Source organism: Bubalus kerabau, chromosome 4 (assembly GCF_029407905.1).
Source record: "Bubalus kerabau isolate K-KA32 ecotype Philippines breed swamp buffalo chromosome 4, PCC_UOA_SB_1v2, whole genome shotgun sequence".
In the NCBI taxonomy this organism is placed as follows: domain Eukaryota; kingdom Metazoa; phylum Chordata; class Mammalia; order Artiodactyla; family Bovidae; genus Bubalus; species Bubalus kerabau.
This window is the reverse complement of record NC_073627.1, coordinates 91,337,595-91,363,553: the sequence shown is the minus strand read 5'-3', so window position 1 is coordinate 91,363,553 and position 25,959 is coordinate 91,337,595. Positions and strand designations below refer to the sequence as shown.

At 39.4% G+C, this 25,959-nt stretch overlaps 1 protein-coding gene across 1 annotated transcript in view; it reads left to right on the top strand.

The window, feature by feature from the left end:
• Positions 1-25,959, top strand: part of ADAMTSL1 (ADAMTS like 1) — a 1,145,195-nt gene that overhangs the window by 627,301 nt on the left and 491,935 nt on the right. The window lies entirely within an intron of this gene.

Genomic DNA, 25,959 nt, shown 5'->3' with positions numbered 1-25,959 from the left:
CTGAGCCAGATGCAAACAGTACATCACCCAATAAATCAGGTGATTTGGAACCTAGCCAACAATTCCCCTATATACATTATCTGTAATAAGTAGCTTGAAGAGAAAATCAGTTCAGCTAAATCCAAAATTTGATTAATAGAACCTGCACAAATGAAATTGTAGTACTGTTTCATTTATTCTACTAAGGTATTAAATTTGATTTGGGGCAACTATTTTTTCCATTGAATGGCATTATACTAATGGAAGTAACATATAAGAAAGAATAATCCAGTTTGAATAAGTTTTCTTATACAACTTTAAAGTTGCTCCAAATAACAAAGATAACAAAAGTTAGACTTTAGCAAAGGTAAGAGAGGCTTGAAAGCCTAAAAGCTCATGTCAGTAACAAAAATGAGTTTATTCACCTTAAGGGTAAGGAAAACAGTGTTTTTATCTGCACAAAATCACTCTTATTCCACCATCTCCTTCAGAGTGCTGCATGAGCTTTATTTTGTATGTTTATACCCAACCTTCTTCTAAACACATTGAAAAGTTGCTTAGAGTAAAATTTCAGTGCAAAGAGAAAAACACCAAACTGCTTACATAAAATATTAGAAAGTAGGAAAATCAAGGGAAAAAGAGGGGGTTTAAAAAAAAAATCTGAGTAAAGATTTAGCCCCTAAGCTCAAATTTTTATTTTCAGCTTCCTAGTAGCTAAAGCAAAGATGGAAATTCAGGGAGTTATATAACTCTTGTTATCTAAAAAATAAAACCTACCAGCCTGTCAGAGACATGCTTTTTGTATTTGACTTATGTGCTGAGAATTTGCCATAGGAACTCTTATATAATTGAGCTACAAAGCAAAATTGTCCTAGTTAATTTTACAAGATCTCAAGAGCATTTTGCAAACACACATTTCTATGTTGACCATTTTTCAAAGCCAGGGGCATAATGCTTATTCAGAAATCTTAAGGCACTTCTGCAAGAGGCCAGTATGAAATGGACCAGGCTTGTAGATTTCTGATGGTCTAAGCTGACAGAGGACTATATAGCTTGGTCTATGTTTATTTGATAGTTTTGCATAGTCCTGCAACCCATAAATTATGTAAGAACATACATGTTGTATTAAACACATTCTCTCATAGAGTTTGGAAGTAGGCAGTCCAGGAGCATTGTAATATTACAGAGTGTCAGGCAGCCAGGGCCCTTTCTCGTGTCTATCGTATCCACTTCAAGGTTGTCTTAGTCCTAGATGGCTGTTCCAGCCTTCACATTATCATTCCAACAACAAAAAGGAGGAAAGAGTGAAGCAGGAAATGTGCTTTTCTTTAAGGACATTACTTGGAATTGTACCCATGACTTCCACTTCCATCTCTTTAATGAGAATGTTGTCATGGTCCCAGAGAGCTGCATGAGAGGCTCAGAAATGCCACTTTTCTGGGCGATGATGTATGTTCATTATCAAAGCAGAAAAGAGAATGGCAGATATTAGGAGACAGGTGATATTTCTGCCACAGATAGGTTATTTAAAATATCCTTTCCCTTTAAATGCAGGGTCGTTTAAAAGCCAAGCTGATGCGAACAGGAAGTAAATGCGTAGGATTACCGTTAACTATTCTGCTTACAAAGGCATTCTATTTACGATGCTACTGACAAGAGCTTTTCTATCTTAGTACAAGTGATAGAAAGTGGCGGGGCAAAGAAGAAGTGGGCGAGGGGACAAAGGAAAGACATATAACAAAATACCAAAACAAGAAACTTAAGACTGTGTGGCCATTTTGACTAGAATATACCTGTTTAGAATACAGGCTTCCCAGGTGGCACAGTGGTCAAGAATGTGCCTGCGGATGCAGGAGACCCAGGTTCCATTCCTGGGTCGGGAAGATCCCCTGGAGTAGGAAATGGTAACTCATGCCAGTGCTCTTGCCTAGAAAATCCCATAGACAGAGGAGCCTAGTAGGCTACAGTCCATGTGGTCTCAGAGTCAGACACGACTGAGCATGCAACAACTCTAGAGTAGACCATGACCAAACCTTATGGTCATGTGCCTTGGACCTTGGGGCCTCTTTGCACACCCAAAATGTGCCCCCTTGCTGTTCCTCCTCACAGTGCTCTCAAGTGACATGTAGCAAATTTCCCTTCTCTTGCTGGCATTAAATGCAAGAAACCTTCAGGCTAGAACTTGTGTCCCTTCCAGATGCTTCCAAAGGCTTCCGTGATTGGCTCCCACTCTACAATCATATCTAAGGAGCAGGGGTTTTCCGCTTTATCCTTGGAACCCTATAACTACTAGTTTCTGTGCTGAGAAACCAATATTGGATTTTAACTTCTAGGAAATGCACATGAAAAAAGATAAATCTCTGAAGTTTTTTACTTGTTTCTTCCAATCACACCTCTTATTTTTCCCTCAGGACGCCTGCATTTTAGTCATATTTTTGTTGTTGTTGGCTTATTTTCAATTCTATATATTGTTATCCCTTTTTATTTTCCTTTGGCCATGCTCACCAAGTTCCATATTCCAAAGAAAGGCCCACCACATTTTCAAGTAGGAAAGATAAAGCAAATACTTTTAACTACAAACCTCATGTCCTTTTCAAAAACTTAGAAAATAAGCTATTATAAATTATTATTTTCAGTGAGAAGCTGAGTTTTAGTATTTTACTATGTCTTTGACAGTATTTATCATATTTGTGATAAGAGATAATCTTTGTAACTTAACAGAGAAACTGTTCATCTAGCTAGTGTTAGCAAATATAACCAGCCTGTAACAGAAATAAAATGGAAGGCTACACAATGATCTATTTTAGAGGAAGGGTTCTATGATTTTCCATGGTTTAACTGCTGTTCTGAAGTTCAAATTTTATTTCAAATGTCATGTCATCTACATTTTCTCTTAATGTTTGGAGACTATATTTTCTTTTCTTTTGTAATTTCTCTGCTTGTTTTTCTTCCTCTTGTTTTTATTTTTTCCTGCTATTTTATCTTTAAACAAAGCATAATGTTAATTAGTGTCTGTATTAATTTTACAGATATTTATCTGATGCCTATTATGTACAAGGCTTTGTGGAAGAGCTAACATTGTCTACACCTTTAGGAATAAAAAGGATTTTTAGGGAAGCAGAGGTGGGAAGAAGGAACTTCTAGGCAAAAGGGGCAGAATGAACAAATATACAGAAGCAGGAGGATTTGGAGAATTGGAGTAAAGCAGGTATTTCAATTGGGCTGGAACATGAGTTTCTATTATCCTGGGACAGGAAGCAGATCAGGGAGGTCCTTGAATGCCATGCTGAGGAATTTGGCTTTTGCATTTTAATCCTGCTTTCTCTATATTGACTATAAATCTGTTCACACCCCTTCACCTTATTGTCTGGCTCTGGGATAATTATTTTATCTGCAGAGGATGATGTCATGGAAATAGTACTAAACTAAGAATCAAGGACCTTGGATTTATATATTACACTTGGGTTTAATATGTGAATATTACAACCATAATTCAAATCTTGAAGATTAAACTGGTATCTCCTTTTGTTAAAAAAGGCTACAAAAGACATTTTGTTGCTAGAATTCTCTATTTATCATGACTTGCACACAGTAGGTCCTTAGTATGTGTTTTGTTGAAACTAATTCAGTAACAAGTCCCTGAGATCCATGACATGAACCCCAGCAATGTAGAGAAAGGAGGATCAAGAACCACCAGTTTGAAAGTGATCAACAATTTTATCCTCCCAATGCTTGCTTGTATGTTTATTTGTTTTTTCAGGGGGGGAGAATGTCCTCAAATAGAATGATTTTATCCCAGAATTTTATTAGAATTTTCAAGCACACAGAATATTTGAAAGATATGTACAATGGACACTTATATACATAGCACTGAACATGGTAAAAATGTATTGATTTCCTGTTTAGTACCAAGCTCTGAGCCAGACTCTGCAAACCCCTCTCTCCACTGCCCACAAGAGCCCTGCAGTCTAGAGCTGTAGTCTCATCTAACAGCTCAGAATAAAAACCAAACAACAACAACAAAAAAGTGAGCTCAGGAACTTTTAGCAGTTTATTTCCTTAGAGTGCTTCTGTAGGAACTAGGACAGCTGGGACTGTCTGGTTCAAAAATCTGGGTTCTTTCCCCTCCACCGAGTAGCCACTTGAATTCTCTGCTACTGGCCAGGATCACAGACTCCACATGTCCCTGCAGTGTGAGAAGTCCTGAATTAAGTCTTGTAGAGATGGAAGCAGAGACTTCTAGTGCTTCAGGAAGCTAGAGATGAGTCAAATCAAATTTTAAATTTTGTTGCATTCCTTTCATTTGTAACGTGCAGTGCTTGACATTTTGTAGGGAGAGATCACTGAGTATGAGATCTGAGACTATGGAACAAACAATTTTAAAAATATATCTTTCCCCTATAAGCAGCCTAAAATAGTGGATCAGAGTGAGTCAAGTCTGGGTGTCATGTGTTCCTGCTTTGTCTCCAAGTAATTGGTTCTCATCACTTGCAAAGCGTTTTTTCTTTGCATCCCTGAAAGTCTCCTTATATCTCAAGGTCTTTTTCAGTTTCCATTTTTTTCCATTTGGATACTTACTCCTCACTGAGTCCTGAAACCTGTAATGACCTCTCCCTTCTCTGAACCCCTGTGGTCCTTTGCCTGCAAAAAGGCAGTGCTGTGTAGTGACTAGAGACACAGATGACCTGGGTTCAGATCTTGAGTCTGGGAAATATAGTCTGTAAGTTTTAGGCCTCTGCATTTCAAGAAGGCACTGGTTGATGAATTTTGATGGCTAATCTGCCAGAAATAACATCCATATTAGGGTAATGTGTACCTATTCATAGAGTTGTTGTGATGATTATATTGAAATCATAAATAGAAAGTACTTGGCACATGCCTGGCACATGGGGGCCCTCATGTTACTAATGTAACTATTTTCATCATCAACTTCTCAGAAAATTATCTAAGGAAAAGTCAAACCACCTTAGTTATAACTCTAATTTTCCACCTACAAATAGGTAACTGCGATGAATCCACTTATCATGAGGGGTACCGGTTTCCCCATATATAAATTGAGGATAGTATTCATTCTCTACCTGATAAAATTTCTGTTTATATCACATTAAGTCACATATGAAAGGTGATTTGAAAATCGTAGCAAATGCTCCAGTTGCTTGGATGTTAAATGGATATTAAGTGAATCATACATATTTCTGCTCAAATCCAGTTCTACCCTCTGAGACTAGCAGTTGGCTTGTGGTAGCTTTATCTCATTTACTTTGATTTTAGGTTCAAAGAATTCATTAGCAAATTGTGTGTAACAACTACTTGTCACACACGATAAACAACTTCAATATTTAATAGAGGATTATTTGACTTAATTTCAATAAACAGTCTTTAAAACAAGAGAAATAGAAACAATAGAGAAAAGGAACAGCATATACATACATCACCAAATTGGACCGACCAACATCCAGACTTAAAAAGTACTAGGATGGTCCCTTGTTAACAGCATTTGGGATCCCACTCGGGAAAAGATGCTGGGTAGTGTGTCCACCCCACAGGTGAGACTTCAAATTGCAGTTTTGGGGGCTCTCGCTTATAATCCCAGGCCATGAATTGACATCATCAGTTTGTGCACAAAAATGCAGCTCTGGTTTTTGTTTTGTTTTGTTTTTTAACTTTTACAGTGTTGTTTGTTTCACCTGTGAGCCACAGGTTTTTGTGACCTCTGGGGAAGGGGGGTGGGGCACTGGTCAGACCTCCAGGGGTTCAAGAATCCCAAGACCCACTCTTTTTCTTATCTAAGGTGCCACTTGCCTCGCTGTGCTTACAGACAGATGTGGAACCCAGGCAGTGCCCACCAAATTAGAAGCAGGTCAGAGGCTCTCCTGCTTATGAAGCCTGAACAAGACTTCCTCCATTTTAATTTCTGTAACACATCCCCATGTTTTTTTCTTCCCTTTAATCTTCAGATCTAGCCAGGGGAATCAAACCACTTGGACACATGCCCATGAAGACAGTAAGACTTGGGCACTGCCATAACCACTTCCTTCAAGGGGAGAGATGAGGCTCTACAGAGCCCACCATCACTTCCCACCCCTGAGTTCTTTCCAGAAGATCCCCTGCCCTGTCTTGACAACAGTCACAGCAACTAGAGGGCCAATGGAGGAGGCCCAGCCTCAGAGAGAGACAGGTGGCTTCGGAGTGAGCACTGTAAGGCAGTTTCCCCAGGGGGAGAAATTCCGAGAGTTGAGCTCACTCTTTCCTGCCATAAAGCACATTGAATGTTAACAGCTTGCTCCTGTCCAAGCTGGTGTTTTTTAAATTAAGTATTGTTAAATCCATACCATTTGGAATGATGCTTCAGACAGCTCTGACACTCTCTCTCTCTCTTGCTTCTGCTTTCATTTCACCTAATATATTGTGCAGGGGGCCCGTAACCAGTATTACAGCAGCTGGGGCTGCCGCCTCTGCTGCTGCGGCGGCTGCTGGTGCTCAGACGCTGGCAGATGGCTTTCATTTAGATACCTGGAGAGGAAAAAAGGAATGCAGCCAACGCCCTGCTCAGATGCCGTGAGAGGCTTTTCCCAGGCTGCTGCTAGTATGGATCTAAGTTACCTGGGGTTTTATGTTATTTTCCTTCAGCACTGAGAAAATTTTTAGAAATGACAAAGATGAGAGACCGAGGAGTTGTAGACTAAAATAAGGGCCTCTCCACTGTCAGGTAATATATACCCACCATCAAACCTGGGGAGCCTGCCTTCTGTTCTTTTGCCTCCACTGCAAATGTCCATCTCTAACCAGTAGGATACCACTGCTGACATCTGTACACACACACACACACGTATACATACATGCCTACATACAGTGCAGGAGACATAAGAGACATGAGTTTGATCCCTGGGTCAGGAAGATCCCTTGAAGGAAGACATGGCAACCCACTCTGGTAGTCTTGCCTGGAGAATCCTATGGACCGAGGAGCCTGGTGGGCTCCTCGGTCCATAGGGTCGCAAAGAGTCGGACACAATTGAGGCAACTTAGCAAGCATGCACACCTATATATTTACATATATGTATACGAAATGGAAGTGATTTAGAGTCAGAAGACCCTGTTCAAAAGCTAGTTCTAATGGGTGGAGCCCAAGGTAAGTCACTTAAGTTTTCTGAGCCTCAATTTTCAAATATACAAAATGGGGTGTCTTAACCAATTTTGTGAGGAGTCAAAAAGTCAAATGAGGGGGTGGTCCTAAGATGGCGGAGGAATAGGACAGGGAGACCACTTTCTCCCCCACAAATTCATCAAAAGAACATTTGAACGCTGAGTAAATTCCACAAAACAACTTCTGAATGCCGGCAGAGGACATCAAGCACCCAGAAAAGCAGCCCATTGTCTTCAAAAGGAGGTAGGAAAAAATAGAAATGATAAAAAGTGAGACAAAAGAGGTAGGGATGGAGATCCGTCCCAGGAAGGGAGTCTTAAAAAAGAGAGAAGTTTCCAAACACCAAGAAACACTCTCACTGGCAAGTCTGTGGCAAGCCTTGGAACTTCAGAGGGCAACATAACCGGGATGAAAAATAAATAAATAATTAAAACCCACAGATTACCTGCCCAATGGTAACTCCCAGCGGAGAAGCAGCCCAGATGCCCGCATCCCCCACTAGCAAGCACGGGCTGGACAGGGAGGCGCAGGCTGCATTGCTTACAGTAAGAACCGGGCCTGAATGCCCCGAGGGCAATCTGAGGGAACTAACTTTCTGGCTGCCGACTGGCCCATCCACCACTGGAGATAGGCAAGCGAGGGCAGCCAGAGCTGGAAGTGGGCAATCGTGGCCCCAGAGACGGCATCATCTACCAAACTGCAAGCAGGCTTAGTTGCTAACCAAGACTTCTTGGGACTCTGGACAGTCAACATCCACCTGAGAAGGTGCACCGGTTGTACACGCAGAAAACTGAGTGGCAGAGATGGAGGAGGCAATAAGTCGCAGCAACCATGCTCGCCAAACACCTGGTCACCTGAGTGGCTCAGACCTGGGAAGGGCACAAAATGCAGGCCCAACCAAGTCTGCACCTCTGAGGACTACCCAAGTAGTTGAACCTGAGCAGCTCAGACCTGGGAAGTGCATACAACCCAGGGCCGGCCTCAGACAGTTCCCGGCAGAGCAACCTAGAGCCTGTGCAGTGTAGACAGGGAAAGCACACACTCCATGAGCGGGGGCAAACCCATTGTTGCCGAAACACCGCGAGCACTCCCCACAGACGCCAGTGATACTTGTTTACAGCATGCCTCCCTCTGCACAGCATGACTGAACAAGTGAGCCTAAAAATGTGTCCACCACCGCCCCCTTGTGTCAGGGCAGAAATTAGACACTGAAGAAAAAGCTAAAACAGAGGGAACCACCTTCGAAGTGACAGATGGAGAAGTATTGAGGCTACTGTAAGAATAAGACTGAAAACCAGAGGCAGGAGGCTTAAGTCCAAATCCTGAGAACACCAGAGAACTCCTGACTCCAGGGAACATTAATCCATAGGAGCTCATCAAACACCTCCATATCTACACTGAAACCAAGCACCACCCAAGGGCCAAGAAGTTCCAGAGCAAGACATACCACGCAAATTCTCCAGCAACACAGGAACATAGCCCTGAGCTTCAATATACAGGCTGCCCAAAGCCACTCCAAACCCATTGACATCTCATAATTCATTACTGGACACTTCATTGCACTTCAGAGAGAAGAAATCCAGCTCCACCCACCAGAACACCGACACAAGCTTCCCTAACCAGGAAACCTTGACAAGCCACCCATCCAACCCCACCCACAGCGAGGAAACTCCACAGTAAAGAGAACTCCACAAACTGCCAGAATACGGAAAGGCCACCCCAAACACAGCAATATAAACAAGATGAAGAGGCAGAGAAATACCCAGCAGGCAAAGGAACAGGATAAATGCCCACCAAACCAAACCAAAGAGGAAGAGATAGGGAATCTACCTGATAAAGAATTCCTAATAATGATAGTGAAAATGATCCAAAATCTTGAAAACAAAATGGAGTTACAGATAAATAGTCTGGAGACAAGGATTGAGAAGATGCAAGAAAGGTTTAACAAGGACCTAGAAGAAATTAAAAATAGTCAATATATAATGGATAATGCAATAAATGAGATCAAAAACACTCTGCAGGGAACCAACAGTAGAATAACTGAGGCAGAAAATAGGATAAGTGAGGTAGAAGATAGAATTGTAGAAATAAATGAAGCAGAGAGGGAAAAAGAAAAACGAATTACAAGAAATGAGGACAATCTCAGAGACCCCTGGGACAATGTTAAATGCCCCAACATTTGAATCATAGGAGTCCCAGAAGAAGAAGACAAAAAGAAAGACCATGAGAAAATACTTGAGGAGCTAATAGTTGAAAACTTCCCTAAAATGCGGAAGGAAATAATCACCCAAGTCCAAGAAACCCAGAAAGTCCCAAACAGGATAAATCCAAGGTGAAACACCCCAAGACACATATTAATCAAATTAACACAGATCAAACACAAACAACAAATATTAAAAGCAGCAAGGGAAAAACAACAAATAACACACAAGGAGAAAAACTATTAAAAATTCCAACATATGGAGGCTGAACAACATGCTGCTGAATAACCAACAAATCACAGAAGAAATCAAAAAAAGAAATTAAAATATGCATAGAAATGAATGAAAACGAAAACACAACAACCCAAAACCTGTGGGACACTGTAAAAGCAGTGCTAAGGGGAAGGTTCATAGCAGTACAGGCACACCTCAAGAAACAAGAAAAAAGTCAAATAAATAACCTAACTATACACCTACAGTAACTAGAAAAGGAAGAAATGAAGAACCCCAGGGTTAGTAGAAGGAAAGAAATCTTAAAAATTAGGACAGAAATAAATGCAAAAGAAACAAAAGAGACCATATCAAAAATCAGCAAAGCCAAAAGCTGGTTCTTTGAGAAGATAAATAAAATTGACAAACCATTAGCCAGACTCATCAAGAAACAAAGGGAGAAAAATCAAATCAATAAAATCAGAAATGAAAATGGAGAAATCACAACAGACAACACAGAAATACAAAGGATCATAAGAGACTACTATCAGCAATTATATGCCAATAAAATGGACAACTTGGAAGAAATGGACAAATTCTTAGAAAAGTACAACTTTCCAAAACTGAACCAGGAAGAAATAGAAAATCTTAACAAACCCATCACAAGCATGGAAATTGAAACTGTAATCAGAAATCTTCTAGCAAACAAAAGCCCATGTCCAGACAGCTTCACAGCTGAATTCTACCAGAAATTTAGAGAAGAGGTAACACCTATCCTACTTAAACTCTTCCAGAAAATTGCAGAGGAAGGTAAACTTCCAAACTCATTCTATGAGGCCACCATTACCCTAATACCAAAACCTGACAAAGATGCCCCCCAAAAAGAAAGCTACAGGCCAATATCACTGATGAACATAGATGCAAAAATCCTTAACAAAATTCCAGCAAACAGAATCCAACAACATATTAAAAAGATCATACACCATGACCAAGTGGGCTTTATCCCAGGAATGCAAGGATTCAATATCTGCAAATAAATCAATGTAATACACCACACTAACAAATTGAAAAATAAAAGCCATATGATTATCTCAATAGATGCAGAGAAAGCCTTTGACATCATTTATGATAAAAACTCTCCAGAAAGCAGGAATAGAAGGAACATACCTCAACATAATAAAAGCTATATATGACAAACCCACAGCAAACATTATCCTCAATGGTGAAAAATTGAAAGCATTTCCTGTAAAGTCAGGAACAAGACAAGGGTGCCCACTCTCACCACTACTATTCAACATAGTTTTGGAAGTTTTGGCCATAGCAATCAGAGCAGAAAAAGAAATAAAAGGAATCCAAATTGGAAAAGAAGAAGTAAAACTCTCACAATTTGCAGATGACATGATCCTCTACATAGAAAACCCTAAAGACTCCACAGAAAATTACTAGAGCTAATCAATGAATATAGTAAAGTTGCAGGATATAAAATCAACACACAGAAATCCTTGCATTCCTATACACTAATAATGAGAAAACAGAAAGAGAAATTAAGGAAACAATTCCATTCACCATTGCAATGAAAAGAATAAAATACTTAGGAATATATCTACCTAAAGAAACAAAAGACATATATATAGAAAACTATAAAACACTGGTGAAAGAAATCAAAGCGGACCCTAATAGATGGAGAAATATACCGTGTTCGTGGATCAGAAGATTCAATATAGTGAAAATGAGTATACTACCCAAAGTAATCCATAGATTCAATGCAATCCCTATCAAGCTACCAACGGTATGTTCCACAGAGCTAGAACAAGTAATTTCACAATTTGTATGGAAACCTCGAATAGCCAAAGCAATCTTGAGAAAGAAGAATGGAACTGGAGGAATCAACCTGCCTGACTCTAGGCTCTACTACAAAGCCACAGTCATCAAGACAGTATGGTACTGGCACAAAGACAGAAATACTGATCAATGGAACAAAATAGAAAGCCCAGAGATAAATCCACGCACCTCTGGACACCTTATCTTTGACAAAGGAGGCAAGAATATACAAGGGAGGAAAGACAATCTTTTTAACAAGTGGTGCTGGGAAAACTGGTCAACCACTTGTAAAATAATGAAACTAGAACACTTTCTAACACCATACACAAAAATAAACTCAAAATGGATTAAAGATCTAAATGTAAGACCAGAAACTATAAAATTCCTAGAGGAGAACATAGGCAAAACACTCTCCAACATAAATCACAGCAGGATCCTCTATGATCCACTTCCCAGAATACTGGAAATAAAAGCAAATATAAACAAATGGGACCTAATTAAAATCAAAATCTTCTGCACAACAAAGGAAACTATAAGCAAGGTGAAAAGACAGCCTTCAGAATGGGAGAAGATAATAACAAATGAAGCAATGGACAAAGAATTAATCTCAAAAATATACAAGCAACTCCTGCAGCTCAATTCCAGAAAAATAAACGCTCCAATCAGAAAATGGGCCAAAGAACTAAATAGACATTTCTCCAAAGAAGACATGCAGATGGCTAAAAAACACATGAAAAGATGTGCAACATCACTCATTATCAGAGAAATGCAAATTAAAACCACAATGAGGTACCATTTCACGCCAGTCAGAATGGCTGCTATCCAAAAGTCTACAAGCAATAAATGCTGGAGAGGGTGTGGAGAAAAGGGAACCCTCTTACACTGCTGGTGGGAATGCAAACTAGTACAGCCACTATGGAGAACAGTGTGGAGATTCCTTAAAAAACTGGAAATAGAACTGCCTTATGACCCAGCAATCCCACTGCTGGGCATACACACTGAGGAAACCAGAATTGAAAGAGACACATGTACCCCAATGTTCATCGCAGCACTGTTTATAATAGCCAGGACATGGAAGCAACCTAGATGCCCATCAGCAGATGAATGGATAAGAAAGCTGTGGTACATATACACAATGGAGTATTACTCAGCCATTAAAAAGAATACGTTTGAATCAGTTCTAAGGAGGTGGATGAAACTGGAGCCTATTATACAGAGTGAAGTAAGCCAGAAAGAAAAACACCAATACAGTATAATAACACATATATATGGAATTTAGAAAGATGGTAACAAAAAAAAAAAAAAGAAAGATGGTAACAATAACCCTGTATGCAAGACAGCAAAAGAGACACAGATGTATAGAACAGTCCTTTGGACTCTGGGAGAGGGTGAGGGTGGGATGATTTGGGAGAATGGCATTGAAACCTGTATATTATCACATGTGAAACAAATCACCAGTCCAGGTTCAATGCATGATACAGGATGCTCGGGGCTGGTGCACTGGGATGACCCAGAGGGATGGTATGAGGAGGAGGTAGGAGGGGGGTTCAGGATGGGGAGCACATGTACACCTGTGGTGGATTCATGTCAATGTATAGCAAAACCAATACAATATTGTAAAGTAATTAGCCTCCAACTAAAATAAATAAATTTATATTTTAAAAAAAGTCAAATGAGATTTTGAGTATAAAATCATTTTTTTGAACTTTGAAGATAGCACATAAACCTTATTAATTATCAGAATGACCTCATCCCCCAAACCTAATTATCCTAATCCAACTTGATTTTGTTCTTTTTCTGAAATTATAGTTAGCTGGTTGTTTGTCCTGCAGGGTATAATGCTTGACTGTATGTTTGCTTTTCCTGTTTTCTCTGAGCAGCCACAGTGGGAAAGGAAATGTACTCACAAAGGGACCAGAATCATGATACTTTGTGGCAGGCATCCTCAGGGATTTCAACACATGACTGAGGGCTTAAATTAAAAATAATCATACTATTCAGTGACTTCATTGTGACCATCTTGCTGGACATAGACATGTTCATCAAAACTCTGAGGCAGAAATCTCTGACTCAAAATATCTAACCAGCATTTATGTCTAAAGCACAAAGGAATCTAGACTAGCATACAAGTGGCTACTGACTATCCATTGACCATGGCAATTTTTTAAATCTGTTCTTCTACAAATGGTATTTTATCATAATCATTCTTGCTACTCTTCCTTTTCCCACCACCTGTTCTTCCCTTTCAATCTTCCTGATGAGTGATGTTTATGTGTAGAAAGGGAGGAAGTGGTATTAGATAGAATATTCCATTTTTTAGAATGAGCTGAATTTCTTTAAGGCATGACACTGACAGAAAAAAATACCTATAGCAGAAAGCTCCAATGCTAGAGAGATATATCACACAGCTCTATGAGTGAATGTTTATTTCAATCAAGCCATCTTTAATATGATGAGGATTTCAGATAATGCCAGTCAAGCATTTTTACATCTCTTTGTGAATACTCTTTAGCTTCTGAGCATTAGCTAGTTTTTGAGAGATTTGTAAAACTAATCTTTCTGAATGGGAAAAGCATACTTCAAGAATAGACCTCTTTGTTGTGGACTCATACTATCCATTTTCCTAAGTGATGGATCCTTGTATGCCCTGACTTTCCTAATAGGTTGACAATGGGATTTTTTAAAGCTCTTCTGTCTTTCATTGATATTCCATATGAAATAAGTAATCTGAAGTGGAATAACCTGCTTTTCTCCACCTTTGTGAAAAGCAACACTACAGGTATGTATAGAAGAAGACCCGCCTGTAATCACATGCCTATTACAGCTTGATCAGATTTTCCATATTTGTGTGTTTGATGCCTCTTGTCAGTATTTTTTTTTACTAATGAAAGGAAAGAACATCAATTCTAAAAGTCTTCTATTTGGCAAATCTAATACAGTTATGTTAAGTTTAAAAATAAAATTTAAAAAATAAATAAATAAAATAAAAAAAATATGTGAAAAAAAATAAAATAAATAAATCCAAAAAAAAAAAAAAAGATCCAGTTCAAAAAAAAAAAAAAAAATAAAAGTCTTCTACCTCCAGCACCTATATTCCTATCAGGGCTATCAGGAAATCTACACTGGAAGAACTTCCTGGTGACACACCTATGGAAATGTAAGGTCAAGTTTGCTATTTCATTCTTTCAAAAATTCAATGATTTCCTTAACAGATAAGGTGAAAGGAGTCCTTGTTTGACATCTGACACTTTTCTAAAACTGTAATAAAATCCCCCTCTATTAGAAATCAATCTTGCTTCTTGTTGGTTTCACCAGACCAGAAACTTCCTGACCGTCTCTTTGCTATTGCTGGCCTGCCCCTGTCATCGTGTCAGCAGTCATCAGTACTTCCTCCAGGGCTTCAGTGGACAGGAAAGGTCACCTCCTCGCCCAACACTCTTAGAACAGTAGAAGGAAGAGGAGGTGAAACTCCCTTCAGCCCTCTCTGCTAAATTGTAGTGGCTCCGATAAAGGACATGGATAAGGAAAAGGCTGAAACTGTTGCTTAAAAGGTTTTGGGATTAATTGAGGATTTAATTCACCCTTTCTTTCTCTTCCCCTGCTAAAGCAGATAGTTGAGAGTTGGCACAGTATCAAAACCAGGCTGTTTCTCAACCCGAATTTCAGCTCCACACATGTCAGAGTCTTTGTTAAGGGCTTCTTTTTAAACAGGGAATCTAAATTTCCACTTGTGCCTTGAGCTTTAGTAAACCTGGGCTACTTTAAATTGTCACTTTACAAAGAAATAACCTGCTGATTTTTTTTTTCCTTCTTCATCTTCTTCACATCAAGTCATGACTACACAAAGTAACATGCCTCTGTTTAGGCTTAGTAAGGACCTTTCCAAATTTTATACAGTCTAAGTCAAGGAGGGAAATAAAGAGGAACTTTATGGAAGAGGCATAAAGCAGTTGTACAGAACACGTTTAAGGGGCACATTAAGTCAGTTTTTGTCTGTGGTTCTTTCCCTTTATGGCATATGTTATATATTGACAGGGATTAAGTTTCTCTCCTGAATGGAACAATACAGAGTCACAGGGAGCTACTGTACTTTACAAAGCACAGGCACCCTCACAGGCAAATAGCAAATAGAAACAAACGTATCTCACAGTATCTCACAAACTAACCAAGTTAGTTAAGAGCACCGGGCTCTGCTTCATCTTTCGCAAGTCCGCATCTTTTGCATTTCTCTCCTGGCTCTGCCGCGGGCTCCTCCGAGCTCCTTTCTTTTTCGCCCTTTCCCCCTTCCCCGGCGGGCCCCCCCACCCCCCCACCTTCTCGCTCGCACTGTTACACTTTCTCTGTCCCCTCGGCTTTGTTATTCAGCATGTCTGATTAGCAGGAGCCTGATTGGCTGGCTGCCTGCTCCGAGAGAGATTCCATTCAGCTTACCCCCCACCCATCCACCCACCCACCCACCCCTTGGTCAGGAAATATGAGCGGGTCTGATGGAAGCTGATAGGCAGGGCTGGAGTGTAAGCACCAGTCCTGGATGTGACAGCAAGCAGAGGAGCACTTTGCAGCTTATTCAGTGTCCGATTCGGATTCCGGCAAGAATCCAAGCATGGAATGCTGCCGTCGGGCAACTCCTGGCACACCGTTCCTCTTGCTGGCTTTCCTGCTCCTGGTAAATGCCTTTTCATTTCAATACATCCTTAGTGGCCATTTAGTCTGGGTGCTGTTGGGGTGATGTGGACGTGTGTGAGTGTGTGTGACTGTATCTTTCTCTTCAAATGCCAGGTAAAGTAATTTACATGGCTTTAAAAAAATGAAAACTTTTTGCAGAAAGCTAACCCCAACTTTCCCAAACAGAAGTCTTCAAGACTGTGTGGGAATAGCTAGAGGTATATAGGATACTGAGACTTAAACTTTGGGATCTACAGCATGGAGTTTGTGTGCTGAGGGCTGTATAAATGGTGGTGTGCATGCTTGGAATTTAGGTAACAGACGTCCTGAAATCCAACTCATTCACTGTGGTGTTCCTGTAATTTTTCTGAAGGATGGGCTGTGAGGGGCTTTCCTCCACTGCCTGTTATGAGTCCTCCTTCCTCTATGCACATGTGCTAAGGAATCAGGTAAAAGAGGGAAGGAAAGCCTCTCTGTGGCCAACCCAGATTATAGTTCATAATTATGGCAAGTCATCTATGGATACAAGTTAATGCTAGTATTTATGAATTGAGGATTATGGTCTTTGATCTCAGATCTTCTTTTGAAGAAGAAAATGCTGACTTTAGTTTCGGCTGCTTTCCATAGTCACAGTGATAAGATGCTCTGCTCTGGAACGTCAGCACACACTGCATTTTTGACTAGAAGTAAATGTTCCGTTGTGACTCATACTTGGTTTTATGGGCAGAAAATGAACCTTTACTGTCCAAAAAAAATCTACACTCAAAATATTAATAGCAATGCACATTTTTTTAAACCAGAGTGTTCTGGGCAGGCAGCTTTGTAAACCTCATCTGAAGGTTTGATTCCAAAATTTGCACACACCGAGTCCAAACAAACGTGATTGTAGCTCTCCCTGTCACATTTCTGGAGAGCCAGCCCTTCCTCAGAAGGTAACCAGGCAAGAAGGGAAAAGGGGGAAATTGTAACACACCACACGTATAGGTCACATTGATTCATCGAAGATGAAGGAATGTTTGTTCTGATTAGACTCTGAAAAATTTGATCTGCACTGTAATTTTGAAGGAGGGAAGCAAGCTATTTAGCATAAATTTTAAAACTCCAGGAAGGCTCATCAGCTCATCAGACAGTGATTAAATATGTTAACATTCCCACTTCTTATTTGCAGCATTATAGCCAAGAAGTCATAATACTATGTTGCAAAAGCTGTAAATACAGAAATATATTTTCAAGTGCTCATAGAAATGTAAAGGCAAACTGAATTTTAAGCATGAATGGACTGTAAGTTTTGGGCTGTTCTGAGGAATATAAAAAGCAGAATGTTTAGGTGTGCTTTATGACTAGTGGGGCAAGCAATTTATGAAAGGTGTCTCATTTTTTCCATATGGGACGTGTTACTTATATACACACCATTAGTTTGCCTCGTCTTTCCTTCTTTGTGAATTTTTGAAAGCATGGGTTATTTTCGCATTTAATTACATCATGAAGCAAAATTACCAGTACACAGTACTTTTTTGATATCTTTGTATAGAGGTATGATCTCATTATACTTTGGAAAAACTTGCCCATTCAGGAATAGATTGTTTTCACTGCCCACTTGGTAAGTGCAGTATATTTCTCTTTGATATTTTTAATATTCATATATGTGTTTGAGCGTATAATGACACTTATGTGGATAAAAAAGGAGCATTTGCTTATTTCAGATTTGCAGCATACAACATCTTTGGTTAAATTACAATAATTATACTGTGAGGATAAAAGGAAATAAAACCCAGGCTTGTTTTATGCCTATATTTAAATCAATTGGGATTCTGAAAGTTAGGCCAGAAAAGAAAGAACTGTCTGGTGAGTGCCAAGATATATCCCTGTACAGAGTAACAATGTTAGTAGTGCCTGCCATATATTGTGTGTCTGAATGTGTCAAACACAAGGTCAGTTGTTTGAAAAGCATTGCAGTGAATTCTCACAATAATCTTGCAAATAAGGCATTGTTAAACCCATTCTGCAGATAAGGAAGCAAGCTTATATTTGAACTCAACGGGGAAATAATGGAGAGAAAATGACTTGTTTGGTTTGTACTATGGTCACAAAATGTTTAATAATGATGGAAGCAATGACATAGGTTGGTCTCTAGTCTTTATTGGAGGTATATAGGCTTTTTGCTTCATCTTGGCCACTAAAGATGTGTGCAACATTATGAGCACTTGTCACACTTGCTCATTCACTGTCCCATGTAGCTTTGGAGCCAAAAGTAAGTTATTGGCCCTAGAGAAAGTGACCTGAAATGTGATCAGGAGTTGAACCGGAAGTGTGACATTTTCAGCTCAACCTTCAGTCAAGATCTAGAAATGGAACTGGGTGGCTTATTTTTCTTATAACTGTTTGATACGTTTTAAGAGTCTGTCTAATCTTAGAATTAATTTAAGCAATTTTTAAAGCTCACTTTTTACTTAACGGAAAATAGTCTGTTTAGTGGCAAAGCCCAGTTTCTACTTCAAAACACAATGAAGTCCCTGTGTCTTTTATATCTATCTTTAGTTACCACTCACTTTGCATGCAAAGCTCAGACATCATAGACTGCTATTGTACTATGCACACAGTAGGACAGTAGTGCTGGGAAAGGCATTTTATTCTGACATTCAGGTCAAATTAAGCCACAAAACCCCACGTTCCCCATCTCCCCACCCTGCTCCCCTTTTCCCTGCTCCCTCCTTTGTCCCAATTGTTTAGTTCAAAAGGAATGTGGGGGAAAACCATGACCGGCCATTGACATATGTGTCCATCCAAACTTGAAGTCAAATCTCTTCTTGTCAGAAAGGCATTTAATCAAATTTGCATTTGCTTTTTGTTTCTTTTAAGTGGTTTTAAGCTGTTTCGCCTGCTATTGTGGGAGTTGCAAGGGTAACACTCAGAATTATAATAAAGTACATGTGTTTTTCTGTTGAATTTCTTTTTTTTCTCTGTGCTAATTTATACATGGAAACTAGTCAAACACAATAGCCCATTCCCTTCCGTCGGTCTGGCACTCTCCTCCACTATTATCTAAGTGGATCTATCTTGGATGGTGATAGCACCATTAGCTTGTGGAATGAATGTTAAGTCCCTTATTTATAGCAGACTGTGGCCTGCTCCAATAGTGTGTATGTGTGTGCACATGCATGCACAAGCACCTTTCTATAACTATTTACATCTATTTCTTACTCTGATGCCTACATTGTCCTTACATCAAACTCAAGGATATTTCAAGTAACCTGGAGAATGTAACGAGGCGTTTCTTTAGACATTATTTACTTCATGTTTTTGAGCTGTTTCTTATCTAGACATAGTCAGCTTCATTTTTGTTTTCTCCTGTTTAGCATTTCAATCTGTTTCAGAGCCTCTTTCCAGTCTCCATTATTATTTTCATGTGAACCAGTTCTAGAGCTTCATATAAGTTGAGGGAAGTGTGTTCAATAGTAGTCACTAGTGAACTAAAAAAGAATCATTTTACTCCAGACAAGGTTTTCCTTGAAAGACTGCAGATATTTTAAAGACTTTTGAAAGAGAGAGAATGAATAAATAAATGTATTTGTGCATTCATCAGAGTGTTGAATACTCCTTACCTATATGTTGATTCCTCTTTACATATATGTGTGGGTAAAATGGAAAGTGAATCTCTAGCAGACCATGGGAGAGGCAATTACTCAAACTTAGGAGTGTACAGAGTTCATTCTTATATCTTTAAAACAAAATTAAAATCAGGGTATATGTAGTTTTAATCAGTAAAGTGTAGATAACCCCTGTTCTTGCTATTCATTTTTAAGCCCGTTTTGTTGGCACATTTTGCACAGGATTTATGTTTGCATGAGACATGGTCTGCTATTTTGGTTCTCCCCTTTATTATGGCTTAATCAAAATATAGTTTTAAACGCTTTGAGAAAAAAATGCAGTGTCCTGGGAATTTCTGCATCTCCTACAGTACCTACTAGAATATCTTGGATAGTACAGGCATCATAACTGTTTATGAACTAAATTCAGAGAGCAAAGGATACAGAGAGACTCATACAGTTCTCCCTGATTCTCAATATATTCAAGGGTTTCCTAACTTCATATATGTTGTCCAGTTTCTTTGGTGAACTGACTGCTCTGCTTTTATTTTGTCTATTTCAGGTTCCAAGTCTCACTGGCAATAAGTTTCTTTCTGCCCTTCTCTCATTGTGCACGTTCTATTGTTTCTTGCGGTCTCCTGAGTAGAGTGACTCAGAAGTAACCTCTTCGTAGCTAGAGGACCATAGCGTTTTCTTGAGTGAAAGCATTCTTTGAGTATAACCTACTGGTGAAGCATGTTGAGATAATCACAGGAAAATGTGTCTAACTCCAGTTTGAGAGTCTTGCTGTTTGTACTGATTTTCTTCATCTAGAGAGCTGGCTTCAAACTTTGTGTTTTCACAGAGTGAGACAAGTTCATCTTCTGTCAGCATCATAAAAGCCATACCATGTGGTTGAATTTTGGCTTGATTGGCAGGACAAGCTCATGAGCAGCTTAGGACTATGCTTAGGCATAGCAGAGGTGATGTAAGTTCGAAAGGATCTAATTGAAATAGGCCAGCACAGCTGTGTGGGGAGCCTGCCTGTTAACTGGGTAAGCTGTTGCTATCAACCCCTTCTTTCCATGAGCTCAAAAATAAATGACTAAATCTCCCCAATTCCTAGACTTCAAGATGAAAAACTACATCGAATAGCTAACTGGGAGCACCCAGCATGTCGAGCAGTCTTCTGGCCATGTCAAGAAGATGTCTCAATGGAAGTAGTCTGCAGCCAACAGTGACCTCTGGCTTTTTGTTTGTTGTATTTCCAGAAGCTCAGTATTTATAAATCAATTAGAATATTTTCCTATGCTTGTTAAGAGTCTCTCTTCCAGTCATAGAGATATATCTTATCTCAAAAACCCCTGTAATCTTCATTTGAAGAAAAACCATCATTTCTTTTTTAAAGTTGAAGATTCCAGTGTTTCTCTCGAGTATTTTTTTTTTAATTGGAGGATGATTTCTTTATAATATTGTGTTGATTTCTGCTATACAACAATGCGAATCAGCCATAAGTATGTGTGTGTATGTGTGTGTGTGTGTTTGTATGTATCCTCTCCCCCTTGAGCCTCCCTCCCACACCCCCTCATCCCATTGCTTTAGAGAAAGGTGAGTTGAGCTTCCTGTGCTTTATAGCAGCTTCCCATTCGCTATCTATTGTATACAGGGTGGTGTATATATGTCAATGCTACTCTCTCGATTCATCCCAGCCTCTATATTTTTTGTTTGACTACCCCACCCTAAATTCCATCAATGTATAGTCAGCATTTAGTAATTGTCAGAGGCATACGTAACTCACTGTATTCTCAATAGTGTTTTAAAATGTAATTTCTTCTAGTCTTGTGCTTCCTTGTATTTATTTCTGCCATTGACTTCTTATATTGTACTTATGTTTCCATCTTCATCAACAAAGTTGTGGAGGACATCAGAAGTGACTTGTTCCTCCTACCTTTATCAGAATACCTGGTCTCAGTAAATGTTGTTGAATGAGTGAGTAAATGGATGAATAAGAATAATTTGGTAAGAAAATATGAGAAAAGCATACAGTACAAGTAGCAAGGGGAACATGTGAACGTCCATTTCACATGAGGGAATTTCATCAATACTGGTTTTAGTAAGACCAAATCAATAAACCTAATACATTCAAAAGAGAAGTTAAATATTTTGCTTTCTTTCTCTTCACCCAATAAAAAGCAATTGAATGACAGTCCTTTTTAGTGTTTTTAAAATGAAATTTGCACCTTTCATATCTTTTTGTAATCCATTTAGTTCTCAAGGAAAAAAATGACACATTAGCCACAGTTTTATAAAACCAGAAGTAGTTATAATTGCTCATTGTAGGAGAGATAATGGAGAAGGCAATGGCACCCCACTCCAGTACTCTTGCCTGGAAAATCCCACGGACAGAGGACCCTGGTAGGCTGCAGTCCACGGGGTCACTAAGGGTCGGACACGACTGAGTGAGTTCACTTTCACTTTTCACTTTCATGCATTGGAGAAGGAAATGGCAACCCACTCCAGTGTTCTTGCCTGGAGAATCCCAGGGATGGGGGAGCCTGATGGGCTGCCATCTATGGGATCGCACAGAGTCGGCCATGACTGAAGCAACTTAGCAGCAGCAGCAGCAGCAGCAACAGAGATAATATTTTGGAATCACCAAAATTCATTTCTTTTTACTGCTGGGCACAAAGATAAACTTTCTTTCCCAGCTTTGTCTGTAATTAGTTGTTCTATCATGATTGAGTTCTAGTCAATGGAATGTCATTCGAAGTGATATATGGCACTTCTCGGCCTGATGTCATCCACGTAGTCCTCCAAATAAGTAAGAACTCTCTTTATACACCTGCTGGATGCAGAGAATCAAGCAAAAACTTCAAGACTCTAGAAAACAGTAAAGGCAGCAAACGTAAGGCCTCATCCCTGAATGACTGCATGTGGTAGAGCCCTACAGTGCCACTCTCACAGAACTGCATTTGTGAATGTTCATTTAACCTTGAGCAAACAATAAACCTTTGTTGTTTTAAACACTGAGATTTGGGGGAATGTCTTGTTTGTTATACTGATAACCTTCTTAAATACCATATGCTTTACATTTAGATGGCATGCATGCTTACAAATAGTACTAATATCACTTTCCAGCTTTTTTATATGGGAAAATTAAAATAAGGAGATGCCATATCACCCTGATAGTGGTTTAATCTGTGTGGTTTGTGACTTATTATGTACTTAGAGTGCTCTAAAATACTTGAGGGTATGTGGTAAAATAGGAAAATGGGTCCATGTCTTTTTTCTTTAATTTAATTATTTTTGGCTTCATTGGATCTTTCTTGCTGCATGTGGGCTTTATCTCGTTGTGCCAAGTGGGGGTTACTTTTGTTGCAGCATGTGGGCTTCTCCTTGTGGTGACTTCTCTTGTTGTGGAGCACAAGCTCTAGGGTGGGGTTCAGTAGTCGTGGCACTCAGGCTTCAGTAGGTGCAGCACACAGGCTCTCGAACACAGGCTCAGTAGTTGTGGCTCCTGGGCTTTGTTGCTCCACAGCATGTGGGAGCTTTCCAGTCCAGAGATCGAACCTGTGTCCCTTTCACTGGCAGGTAGCCTCCCAACCACTGGACCACCAGGAAAGTCCTCCATGTCCTTCTTCAAACAGGAGCAAATTGAGCAGTAAGAAATAAGGGGTGAGGGGAAGGCACGACTGCAGTAAACAGTTGTAATCTCATGGAACAGAACAGGATCACGCAACCTGACAACACCGACCCTCACAGATGCAAGGCGAAGGCAAAGACCGAGGCACGGCTGGTGAGCTCCACAGAGAGAGGTCAGGAAATAAAGGAGTAGACGAGGACCGAAAGGGGAACTGCCTCACACACACACACACACACACACAGCCGTTTCACACAGTAACATAAAGGGAAACACGCTTCTTGAGTATACCTAGTGTCAACCTACTTTGATACATTTTTCTAGAAACTGTCTAAGTGTCATGAAAGAGTCCATTCCACCTAACTCTCTAGGACACTGTGAGAGGAAAATGGAGCATTGGATGAAGTGTTTTTGTCGTCTCCAAAGTAATATAAAATTTCAGGTGGTTACTTTCATTCATGTGAAAATCTTATCTATCATCAGCTATATGCCCAACACAGAGCCAGTTTCCATGGAAGATAATTTAAGGCAGTCCTTGTAATGAGGAGCTTGGTAGTGTGTTGGACATTCTGTTGTCAGAGTTTGTTTTTTTTTTCTAATTTTCAAAAAACTCTTCTGTAAGCAAAAGCTTTGTTATGGATATAATGATTTTCAGTTACCCCTCAAGATGGTTCATTTTGCACTCCTCTCCCTACTTAGACACTGGCTGTTTAATCCCCTCATCTGGGTAAATGTGAATTATGACTTCCCATAGATTATCAGTGTATTATCTTAGATGTAAATGGCTTCCCACAGATTATCAATGTATTATCTTATGAATATTAGCAGTCAGTATTTGACTTCAAACATAAAAAATTTTTGTCCAATTTCTGTAGTTCAGAATATGTACTTGTGTAGCAGTACACACATAATAGTGTCAGTTACGATAAATTCCCTGGGAAAAAAACTTCTCTCAAAGTAAATTTTTATCATTGTGAAATTATCAATAATTAAGTGTGACCAATATCTAAAGAGTTGTCATCTGCCCACTATCATTGGGGCATCATGATGACAGACTTCATTCTTATGTAGTTTCCACTCCATTGTGCTTATTTTATAGTAACCAAAATCCAGGCAAAAATAAGCATATTCCATTTGGAATTATATTTCTGTAAGTACAATTAGTATAGTAGGTTGCATCTCCCTAGCTCCCTAGATTTTTATCTAAAGTTCCTATTAAAATAAGGTGATTACAACAAAATCCAAAAGGCCTCGTGCATAGAAGGGGGGCGGTGGATAGTTCAGAGAAAGGGAATAGCAGAGAAGTCACGTGTGAGCATATGCCATTTATAATTGTGAAGATTTATTCCACTTCTGAGGCAAGAAATTGCAGGACTCTAATAGTTTCACCACCTGTGAATTATTTGGGTGCACCCTCATAAGCGGGTTCTTTCTTCTATTTGTTTAAAGAAATAAGTGGTATGTTTGCCAATTCTACACTACATTAATTTTCACAGAGTTTCCATTTTCATCTTCATTGCTTTTTCAGATTTTTTCCCAAAGCTTCTGCCATTCTCCTACTAAACCTTTGGGTATTTTCTCCTTCAATTTTCGTCCGGGGACTTTCTCTAAGTCAAGTCAGTCTGTTGGCAATGAAGTGTTGCAATGAAGGAGGGAAGGAGTGCGATAACCTAAGACATCCTGGCATAAATCCCAAGAGCGCTAACGAAATGAGACAGGAAATTACGAGCAACCTATAATAAATTCAAACTGTCCAATAAAATAAATATACCTCACTTTGTTCCCTTAGTAAGGTATGGTAGGTTGTCTGATTTCTCAGCCTGCACCACCATTTGAAGTCCACCAGAGTGTTGTTCAAACATTGTACATCATTGATAGAACCAGAAGTGAAAAAGGGAAATGGAAACAATAAGAACTCCTACTGTTCAGGTGCTGAAGTGAGATTTAGAGGAAAACTTTTTTAGAAATAGTCTGGTTTTCTTTATCTTTTTTTTTTTTTTTCGTTCTACTTATTATAACCATTTGGCATTGAGACTAGGTACCACATATATTTTTACTTTTACTTTGGGGCTTGTACCCAGTCTAAGATAACAAACATGCTTTGAAATTACTGTTACAGAGTGAATTTAACTGACATTTGGATTCCCAGGACATAGATTTATTGTGTTTTCAAGTTAAAAAGAATTTTTGAGGTAGCATAAAATTTGACCTCAGTTGACTGGGATCTCTTTGAAGGCAGGACTTTGGTTTTATTATGTCTTGGATATCTTTATATCCCTAGTGTGAGACAAAGAGTTTGACATACACAAGGTGTTCAGTGTAAGTCTGCTGTTTGAATAAATGAATTAATCACCTATTCCAGCCCTTTGATTTCACAGAATTGAATTTAAAATATAAATATTTGCAAAGAGATTGGAGACTTACTTGCCAGGAACACCTAGTAGGTAGAATCCAGAGCCTGAAATCTGGATTTCTTTCCTTTGAGTCCATACTCATTTGAGAAAGAGCTCAGTCTCTATTATACCATATGATGCTAGATGACCTTCATATAAGTCAGCTGAGCCAGCCTAGGTAGAGAAGTTGAGGTGTTGAAATGCCACCTCAGTAGATGTGAGGTGCAATAGAAGCCAAAGAAGGATGAAGCTGATGGAAAAGAATTTTGAGTGAAAACTCAAGGATTATTGTTGGTTTATATATGTTGGGGTGACCTGGTGAGAAGAGGGGACTGAAGTT